Here is an 11385-nt window from a genome sequence, read left to right on the forward strand (position 1 = left end):
GCAGGCACATATGCTGCATGGGCAGATGCAGTTGTATCTTGAAGTGCATCTAGCTGTGAATATCGATATACAGGGCTGTAAGGAGAGGTGGGACTAGCCGTACATACCGTCGGCTGCAGCTCGCACCCTCCTTTAGCGTTTGGTTTCTGCACTGTGTGTGTGTGTCGGGGGGGGAGCCCTGCCTGTTTGATCAGTCCCAGGCTCCACAATTTCTGATGGCAGCCCTTTCTGTATGTATTAAAACTAAACAGTCATGGTGTGTTTTTATTTTGTTAATTTAAACATTTCTTTACAGGTGAACTACAGGTACCAGCAGGCCCTTAATGTCGCGCATGCTGGTACTTGTGGTTCTCCAAGTACCAGCATGTGGGGGAGGCTTGCAGGGCCTGCAGTTCTCTTTTTTTACACTACATTTACACTATCAACCCACCACCAACCACCCAGGGGTGGCGGGGATAGCCCTGAGCTTTCAACCTAGGCCTGGTGTGCCCTGGAGAGGGGAACCTCTATATAGGGGGGGTCTCCAACTCCCCTGGCCTGGGCTGACCAGCGGTCAGGAGCAATGTTTTGGCTGGGGAACCTGGTGATAGTTTCCCTGGCTGTGACATTACCCTCCCCCCTCCGCTAGAAAGCGCCTGGTGTTGGTTGTGGAAATTACAGGGGAGCCCTTTGCATTTTTTCCCATGTAATTCCAGAACCAGGACCAAATCAGAGCCTGGTGCTGGTTGTGCTTGTTACAGGGGAACCCTATGCAATCTTTTCCCTGTACACAACCAGGAATGGCTATGGAAAGTCTGGGTTTGGTTGTGTATTTAGGGGGGGACCCCGCGTAATTTTTTTAATAAAAGTAACACTTAACAAGCTTTGGACAGTAAGATAAATGCATGCATCTCACTGATGTATGCATGTATCAGTGTCAATTCGACTGCTCATGCTAAAATCGCAAGCATAAAGCAGGTCTATTCATTTAGGGATTTGAAGTTCTATCTTGTGTTCGATTTCAAATTGAATAATAGTAAATTAGGGATTTGTGTGGTGGTCTATGTAAAAGTACCGATGTGTTTTCGATGCTCGATTTTGAGTCGGATTTGAGTGAAATTCGGTTTTATGTTCCATTTGACATTCTATTTTACCTTTTGTAAATCTCCAAATGCAAAATCAAATGAAAATCGAATGTGAAATCACAACAAAATCAAAATCGAACCTTTGTAAATATACCCCTAAGTCTACAAAACCAAAAGTGCATTCATTCAACAAGTAGGGGTCAATCCAATTAAATGAGAAGGGTACGAGTTGCCGTTTCAAAAAATGGCATTTTCAAAAAATGTCAACATGACACACCCCTTTATCGTCACTCTGAATATTCCTTTCCATATGCAACTTAACCCCAGTAGTGCCCCTTATACAGTGCCCTCAGTATGCAATGTCCCCAGTTGTGGTCCCTCTTATGCAGGCCCATAGTAGTGCCCCTTATACAGTACCCCCAGTAGTGGTCCCCCCTTAAGCAGCCCCCTATTAGTTCCCCTTATACAGTGTGAGGATCTGGTTTTGTTGTGGGCCCAGGTGGTAATAGGAGCAGACACTGAAGCAGATTTAAAAATAAGTTTTTAATGAGTGGCTTAACAGATATGAATGTGATAAAACAGAAAGTGGGGAAGGCAAAAGGAGGAGGCAGTGGGATAAGGCAGTGGAAGTCCAGCAGGGTAAGGAGCAGCTTAGGCGAAGCAGGCTTAGGCAGAGATCCAACAGGCAGGCGGACAAGCTCAGGAACTCTCTCTCAGCTTGCACTGAGAAACACGTTGCACTGCAATGCAAGGGAGCTCTGAACTCCCTTTTATACCCAGTGCCCAGCCGTGAGTGGTCAGAGAGTGACTATGTGACCCAGCGCCCATGCCAGAGCGGAACGGAATCACCGCCAGGCCTACCCAGCACAGAGTGACAATATGCCCACACAGGACTGCGCACAGCCAATGCTCCCCACCAGTCACCAGCACCACTACCAGATGCCCCCCGCCATAACATCCGCACACGTAACACCCGCCGACACCATGCCGAGAAACCCTGGTCGTGACATACAGTACCCCCAGTATGCAGTGCCCCCAGTAGTGGTCCCACTTATGCAGCCCCTCATTAGTTCCCCGTATTCAGTGCCCCCAGTAGTGGTCCCCCTTATGCAGGCCCCCAGCAGTGATCCCCCCTATCCAGTGTCCCCTATACAGGACCCCTGTAGTGGTCCTCCCTAATTAGTGCCCCCAGTAGTGGTTCCCTAGTAGTAAGCCCCTTATATAGTGCCCCCAGTAGTAGTTTCCCTCCCAGTAGTAGTCCCCAGTAGAGGTTCCCCTCCCGATGCAGTGCCCCCAGTAGTAGCCCCCCCCCAGTAATGGTGCCCCCAGTAGTAGCTCCACCCCCATAATGGTGTCCCCAGTAGAGTAGCTCTCCCCCCAGTAATGGTGTCCCCAGTAGTAGTAGCTCCCCTACAGGAATGGTGTCCCCAGTAGTAGTAGCCCCTGCCCCCCCAGTAGTGCAGATACACAAGTTACAAAAAAAAATAAAAATACACTTACCTGAATCCACGCTCCGGCTCCGGTCACTGCTCCCGCTGCACGTCAGTCCTCCCGGCCTTATGGGAGAGACGTCATGACATCATGACATCTCTCCCATTACCCACTGCATGAGCCAGAAGGCGGAGCTCATAAGTGAGCTCCAGCCCGACTCTTGCAGTGGGCGCTGCAGCAGTCAATGAGAGTCTGTCTGACTCATTGGCTGCTGATTCACACACACATCGCTGCCGCTCGGTGGTAATTGTGTGTGCAGTAACAGCAGCAGCCAATGAGAATCATCTGACTCTCATTGGCTGCTGGTTAACACACACATCACTGCCGCGCTGGTGGCGATGTGTGTGTTAGCACAGCCGGAGCCCGCCTCACACCCTCCTCCTGGCGCTATTGGGTAAGCGCCCAGGGGGAGGGAAGGGGCTCGGCTGTGCAGCACAGGACCGGCGCAGTGAAGCCTAGCTTCACAAGCCTCTTACATGCCCTCAGACCTCCCTCCACATGCCCCTTAACAATAAAAAATATTTTAAAACTGTGAATAAATGTAAGTGTTATCATCAGCAAAAAAGCCCTGATGATTATTTAAAAGGAAATGTTGCTTATCTGACATCATTAAGTTGATTATGTGGTGTTGAACATGGATGTGCGTCCGTTCCTCGCTGCCACTTCTAATCAGCAGCCTTTTTACAACATCCTACCAACAACATCCAGAAAAGTAGAATAGAAGAAATGGAGAAGTGGAAAACTAAGGGAGGAGAAGGTGTGCCATAAGAGGAGAGTGAATGGTGGGGGCAGATGGGAGAAGAAGGGGTCAAAGGGAAACATGCATGCCAAATCTAAGAGATAAGTCACACATAGGCATGTGGGGTAAGGGAAATCATGAGCATAAGAGGGCTGAGGCATACATGGGGCAGAGGCAGAGGCACACTTTGTAAATCTCCTCACCACCTTCTGTCTCACCAGCCAGCACCCCCTTCTGTCTCTCCAGCCAGCATCCCTTCTGTCTCTCCAGCCAACCACCTTCTGTCTCACCAGCCAGCACCCTCCTATCTCTCCAGCCAGCACCCTCCTGTCTCTCCAAATAGCACCTCCTTCTGTCTCACCAGCCAGCACCCCCTTCTGTCTCTCCAGCCAGCACCCCCTTCTGTCTCTTCAGCCAATACTCTCCTTCTGTCTCTCCAGCCAGCACCCCCTTCTGTCTCACCAGCCAACCACCTTCTGTCTCACCAGCCAGCACCCTCCTGTCTCTCCAGCCAGCACCCCCTTCTGTCTCACCAGCCAGCATCCCCTTCTGTCTCTCCAGCCAGCACCCCCTTCTGTCTATTCAGCCAATACTCTCCTTCTGTCTCTCTAGCCAGCACCCCCTTCTGTCTCTCCAGTCAGCCCCCTTCTGTTTCTCCAGCCAGGCCCCCTTTTGTCTCTCCAGCCAGCACTTCTTCTGTCTCTCCAGCTCCTGGACATCCAGTACCTTACAGACACTTACCTTCTCATGTCTTCTGCACTGCAGCTGGCTCCTCTGTCTGACAGCGGTGCTGTGCGTGTGATGCGCCTTGTCAGGTGTAACAGAGTTACACCTGTGGCCCTGATTCAACTCCCTGGCCAAGGGGTCAGCACCTGGTCAAGATTTAGATACACCCCTGCCCCAATGCTTCAAGTGCCTTTGTTCATTTTATGCCCCAAAGTAGTGCCTAATTAATGTTATTGCCAATAGCATTGCCTAGTTACTTTTATGCCCCATAGTAGTAGCCTAGTTCAATTTATTCACCATAGTAGTGTCCAAGTTTATAATGCCACCATTTTACAATATGCCACACCAGAGTGCTGCCAGTATACATTATGCCAAACAGTGTCCCCAGTTCACATTATGCAGCCTAGTGTCCTCAGTACATATTATGGCACACTGAGTGCCCCCAGTTCATATTATGCCACATTGTACTGCCTCCAGTTAATAGTATGCCACATTACTCACATAGGGCCTGATCCAGTACGGATCGCAACTGCGATCGCAATAGTGATTACGCACGCAGTCTCATTGCAAAGATATGCTAATGATTGCAATCACAATGCCATATGTAGCCCATATGCAGCCTAAAATAAGGACTCCCAGCAAAACCATCTGTAACATCGAGTACCATCACAGCCTCACGCACACTTGCACAAGGTCTGACCTTACTCAGAAGTTGCTAACCTCAATGCACGTAGTGAAAACCCAAGCTGCGCAGTGGCTAATTTATGCACGCCCCTTCGACAGCGTTTAAACGCACTGGCACGCCTGCGTTTTGCCGACCACCCTCCCATCACCATCCAAAATGTTGCTTCCTATCAATCACTCTGTGATGGGTCTGTGTAGTCACTGCGATCACAGTGGAGTGTTTGCGCACAGCACTGTGATGCCATCGAATGTGCAGAATGCAACAATCAGCCATTTGCGTGCGGAATTGCGATCGCTACTGCATCAGGCCCATAGTCCCCAGCTCACTTTACAATGGCTGTAATCAAGGAGAAAACCTACGAATATATTTACTAAACAGCAGGTTTGTAGAAGTGGGTGGAGTTGTTACCCATAGCAACCTATCAGATTCTAGCTATTATCTTCTAGAAGGTGCTAGATACATGATAAATAAAATCTGATTGGCTGCTATGGGCAGGAGCATATCTTTCTATTTGCCTACATGGGCCTTGCCAGGAGCGCATTGCCGACTAAATGATCTCCGGTCCCCTGTCACCAGTGCCCAGCAAATGATCCCTGGTTGTCTTCTGTCTCCTATGCTCTGCTCTTACCAGTGTCCTACAGGCGTGTAAATTGAATTACCCCCAGTGTGAGTATAGTAAATTTATTTTCTCTCAGTTTGAGGGATTTGCTGTGAAGTTTGTAGGTTATGGATACTTCCATGTTGGGGAATAGGACTTCATCTTTATGGACAGTCCTAATTCTTGTGTGGGTTCAGTTGTCATCCTAGTGAGTTTTAATGTGAAGTTGTTAAAAAGCATAGGCCCTCATTCAGAGCCGTACGCTATTTGCGGTCGTTCGTTTAAAAACAAGGGGTGGCTATTCAAATGATCCGTACGCACATTGCAGTCTGTTCACGCCTCTAAGTCTGAACGAGCGAGCAAAACATACGCTCGTTTATTTGTTAAAAACGCCCCCTGGCCGCACGCATCCTACGTCATGTCCGCTATTTATTAGATTAATCGAGTACATCGACCAGCGTATGAACTGCTCGCTATTCTTGTGGTTGGTGTTTGCTACCACAAATTTGCGTGCAGTTCGGGCTATAAAATAACCCAGTGACGTGGTCAATGACGCTGCTGTTTTAAATATACACACCCATAAAACGCCCGTTTTGACCTTTAAGCACGCCTGCGTTCGGATCTCCACTCCCCATTTTCAAGCACCTTCCCCTGTTACCACCCACATACGCCTCATTCTGTCACTCAAAATAGCCGGCACTCGCTATATAGCGTACAAAGGATTTTCGGCCGCACTGACTGGTTCGCGCATGCGTACTAAAAAGCGTACGCATGCGCAGATGTGCAAACATCGCTCGGAACGAGCGTACTGTTGTTAACGTGCGGCTCTGAATGAGGGCCATAATGCAGTATAGATAGACCTATTTGAATATATGTAAATTACTTTGCCCATAATGCATTTTGTTTGTTTTTGATGCTATGTTTTTAGTCTTTTCCTGTGTTTTTTTTGCATAAATTAATAAATAGTGGGTTGCAATAGAGTAAGTATATTCTCCCTATTTCTACAGGTGTGTTAATTAAACTATCCCCAGTGTGTGTTAGTTTTTTTCCAGTAAAAGCAGTCATCGGAGGGGGGTGCCAGTTCCTTGGTTTGCCAGGGGCGCTCGGACCCCTAGATACACCCCTGGCTATGGGAAACAACTGCACTTCTGAAAAACCCGCACTTTAGTAAATATCCCCCTTATTGTCTTACAGTATAAGCTCACTGATTAGCTCAGTTGTGCCTGTGAGGGTGAAACAAGAGGATGAGAGATGGATCATATCAGTGTGGAACTTTACTGAGAGGGAGAGATAGAGGGCCTGATTCAGCAAGGAATGTACAGGAGAGAACGCACGCACTTGGCCGATGTTTTCACACTGTGCATGCATATGCATCACAAAGCGCATGCGCGAACTAGCCAGTGCGATCGGGTTAAGGTACGCAGACTACACACAGTGTCTAGCAGACCCTACTGAAATTGATTGACAGGAAGTACTGTTTGTGGGTGGTGACGGGGGTTGGTCAGGCGAACGCAGGCGTTGTAACGCCGTTATAGGGGTGTGCATAATTAAGGCAGTGCGGCGGCATATGCAGCCATACCACAAGCTGTACACAGGAAGCGGACAAATTCCGGCGGCAGCTTAGGTCAACAACTAATATGCTAATGACTCCGATGGTTCTCGATGTTACCGATGTTTACGCTTTATTGCATACTGATCAGGCTGTGAGTAAAGGGAGATGGGGGGCTTAATATGCTGCTGGGCATCTGCATCTTGTGCTGCAGTCTCCGTGCGTATGCATTGATTAGCATATTCTCGCAGCGGACGGGTGCGTGTGTTCTGTCCTGTGCATTCCTTGCTGAATCAGGCCCAGAGTTCCCAGGGGAGTATTTATAATGGGTGCAGGGTGTGCGGGGCACATGGGCCCCTAGATCCAGGGGGGCCTGCCCCGCACACCTTGCACCCACATTATGCTTACCTCTCCGGAGTCCCATGTCGGCGCCGGTGTCAGCGCTGTAAAACCGCCTGGAAAATGGCTACCGCGGAAAATGACCTGCACATGCGCTATAGACTCTGAGCACACTTAAGTGCCCAGAGTCTATCAGTGCGGTGCAGCACTCAGTGGGCTGCCGCCCGCCGTTGTCAAAGGGGGGGGCCTGTAGCGGTGACTGCACACGGGCCCCCTCCTCTCATGAAATGCCCCTGAGAGACCTCCACCTATATGAGCACTCTTGAGTTTCTATTTTCCGACTGAGCAACTGGCCAGACACAATTAATTGCTTAGTGTGCAATTCCCTGAACTTGATAGACAACTATATGACCTGGGTCCTGGGCCCCCTAAACCTCTGGGTCCCATGGCAATTGCATCCCCTGCATCCACTATAACTATGTCAAATGGCGGAAAAAGGGACATAACTAGGGGTGTGCGACCGGTGTGGCCGCACAGAGTGCAGGGCTGAGGAGGACTGTGGGCTGGCTCCTGGCTGCAGGGGGCCTGGAATTGCACCCTGCAGCCAGCATCCCTGCAGCAATGCTTCCTGTAGCGTCTATTGGACACTAAAGGCAGGCACCTTGCCATAAGTATAGCTGCCTGGGGCATCTTGAAGATGCTCCGGGCACTGCTGCAGTTTCGGGTTGATGGCCCTGCCCCCTTATGCACAACGTCATGACATTGCGCGAAAAGGGGCGGGGCTGGCACAGGGCCCTGTTAGCCCTAGTTACGGCCCTGGCATAGGGATGACCATCGATGGGGTCTCGATTGATGGTTACTATCGATGGGTCCATTGGTGGTTACCATTGTTGGCACAAACACCATCTATGGTCTTCATGGCCACTGCTGCAGCGGGTGACAGTGGGCTGCGGGCCCAGAAAAAACAATGGCAGGGCTTAGTGTGCGCTGGGGGTGTGTGGCTAAGCTCTGTCCTATCCAGAAAAAAGAAATCGGTTCCCACCCATCCATCGATGAACCACTGGCTCTCTGCCATCGATGTTAAAACCATTCAACATCAGCCATAAAGCATGAATGATTTCAAATCGATGGCCATCCCTAGGCAGAAGAAGCATAGTGAAGTTAACATTTCATTTGCTCTTTCCCCACCTCCTTAATTGTGCTCTTTTGTCACTGATGTTATTGGCTACAAACTGCTTCTCAGTCATTGGACTGTCTGTGAATGAGAAGCAGTATCTAGCCAGGAACTTCAGAGCCTCATCAGCTTGGACCCCTGACATTTGTACTCTCTGGGGGTCGATTCAGTCCCGGATGCTAGGCTGCGTTCGCTCGTAGCTGACTGAGTTTCTCTTTCTGCGCATGCGTATGCATCGAATTCCGCGTGCGTGAGCCAGACATAGCGAGCGGGAAGCGATCGCATGCCAGCCTTTTTTTGTTCTCTAGGTTGAGTGACAGATAGTACCGTTTGTGGGTGGTGACAGGGGCTGGTCTTTGAAAACGGGGGAGTGGATTTGTGAACGCAGACATGCCTGTGCATTCTAACAGTGTTTAGTAGGTGTTCATAATTAACATGGAAGCATCATTGTACACGTCTCCTGGTTGTATTTCAACCTGCAGTGATCGCAGTGCTTGCAGCAGTGTAGGGTCGCTCTCAAGGGCTGCAAGCAGCTCCGATGGCTCTCGATGTTACTGATAAAACATACACTTCCTGGAGATGACGTGTGCTGCGAAGGAAAAGTGTGCGTCTTTAGACTGGCGTGTGTTCGCTCTGTCGTCACTCTCTAAGACATAGAGGTCATGCTTATGCCTTGCCGTGCAATCGCCTGCCTTGCCGTCACTTAGACGAATTTGCATACTCTGCGAATGTGCGTTCGCATCTAGCGAGCGGGTTTGAATCAGGCCCTCTGTACAACAGCCCTGCCTATCCCAGGTGAAAATTACCAATAACGCACTTTGGGGGTGATTCAGCTGTGGATGCAAGTGCTATCGCTGCTGCTAACATGTTAGCAGCTGCGATAGCAATATTATGTTAATGCAGCAGGTGGCGTCACACCTCCTGCATTCATTACTTATCTGAGATGCGTCCAAGGACGCAGCACCGGATAATCTGTGATCACAGCAGCTGGCTGACTGATCCATGGAGTCATGCAAGCCGATCACTGCATATGCAACAAAAAAGCCAGGAAATCTCCATCAGCTGACAGAGATTCTGGCCTCTTCCCTCTCCCCCAATGGCGGCGACATGCCTACGTTTTGGGAAACTGAGGCCGTCGCTGCCCCCTCCCTGCCCACAAATGGCAGCAGACTGTCAATCACTGACAGTCTGCTGCTGCTTTGCATGAGATCACAGGACCCGTACTGCACATGTGCAGTATTGGCTCTGCGCCTGTGCAGGATGGTTTAGAACCAGGGTTTCCCTCCATCAATGAAAAAGCATAACAAAATATATATATTTTTTTACATGGTGCAGGGACACAGAGCATAGCTCCGCCCCAACACCCGCTAAGCGACGCCCCCGGTTCTGATTGGCCCACGGGCCAATCAGTCATAAAACAGGGATGACCATCGGTTGGTGAGATTGAAAGATAAAATTGTGAGAGATAAAGTACTAACCAATCAGCTTCCAGTTTACATTTTGCAGGCTGTGTTTAAAAAATGATAGTTAGGAGCTAATTGGTTGGCAATTTATTTGTTACAATTTTATCTCTCTCTCAGCTTTGATACATAGGCACCTTAATGTTTAACAACATATTACATTGATGCTGCCAAACTGTGTTTAAAGCAAACATGTTTTATTACTAGGGAAATTATCCAGTCAAATAAAACTGAATTCTATTTATTTACCTGTGTGATTCTCCGGTCTGGGATTAGGTTACCTTCACCTCTCTGCCAGGGAAGAAAGAACCTGTTGTGTTTGAAGCAACCTACCCAAAATACCGGATAACAAAGGTGGGTGCCACAGATAGAACTGGCCCGTAAGATAACTGGAAGACCCAAAGGTGGGCTTTGGCCAGATTATTCTGCATTTGTGGACTGTAACATGACAGTTGGGAGCTGAGTGGCTGGTCAGTTATCACTCTCCAGTTTATCACTTTTCAGAGCTTAGTACATCTCCCCTCTAGACTGCAATGTACTGTAAAGGATAGCATGCTCTATTGTAATGTGCTAATAATAAGAACTGAACTGCATCACATGTTAGGTGCTAGTCCTTATATGATGCACATTATTGCCAACATATCTTTAAATAGTATTAGCAAGTCTCCATAAGTTAAATATGAAATATCTTCAATTGTGAAATGCCAATAGCTTATTTATAATAGGGATGTGCAGGCTCGGATAGGTTCGAGTTTGCACGTGGAGTTCGGATTTTTCCCTCCAAAAAAACGGAACTCAGAACGAGGCAAAACGTCATCTTACATGGACGAACATCATCATTCCTGGTCTTTTGTCCAGGAATGATGATGTTCGTCCATGTAAGATGACGTTTTGCCTCGTTCTGAGTTCCGTTTTTTTGGAGGGAAAAATCCGAACTCCACGTGCAAACTCGAACCTATCCGAGCCTGCACATCCCTAATTTATAAAGTCACATATAAGACACAAAGTGCAAGGTTGCAGCATGTACACATTGCAGCTGTACATTTAGGGGTGGTTTCCTTTTTTCCAGATCCCCTTTTCCCCTAGTTACACCATTGTTTCACCCCAGATTAGCTTTATATAGTTTTACACGCATGAGACTAATCTGACTGTAGCGCCATCTTTTCACAATACGGAATTTAAGTGGCCTCATATAGGTGGTGCCAACACAAACATAGGTGGGGTTAGCATATCATTAGCACATGCCTGTCCCCTGTCCTGGACATACATACTATAATAAGGAATTTAGTACTCTCCTGGACATACATACTATAATATGGAAATTGGTACTCTCCCCATACATACTATAATAGGGAATTTGCAGCCTTCTGGACACATCCTCTCCGTTAGGGTGGGTCATCTCTCACTTCTAGATCAGAAATCTGTAGCTGTTATTCTTGTATACCTAGGCTATTGTTTCTCCTGAGATATCCAGTTCTCTTTTCTCCTAACTAATCTATGACATCTGTAAATTGTTCAGGGAGTGGTGGAAGACTTACCATCCCTTCCAGGAGGAGTAAC

Source organism: Taudactylus pleione, unplaced genomic scaffold (genome assembly GCF_031769625.1).
Source record: "Taudactylus pleione unplaced genomic scaffold, aTauple2 ptg000201l, whole genome shotgun sequence".
Classification (NCBI taxonomy): Eukaryota; Metazoa; Chordata; class Amphibia; order Anura; family Myobatrachidae; genus Taudactylus; species Taudactylus pleione.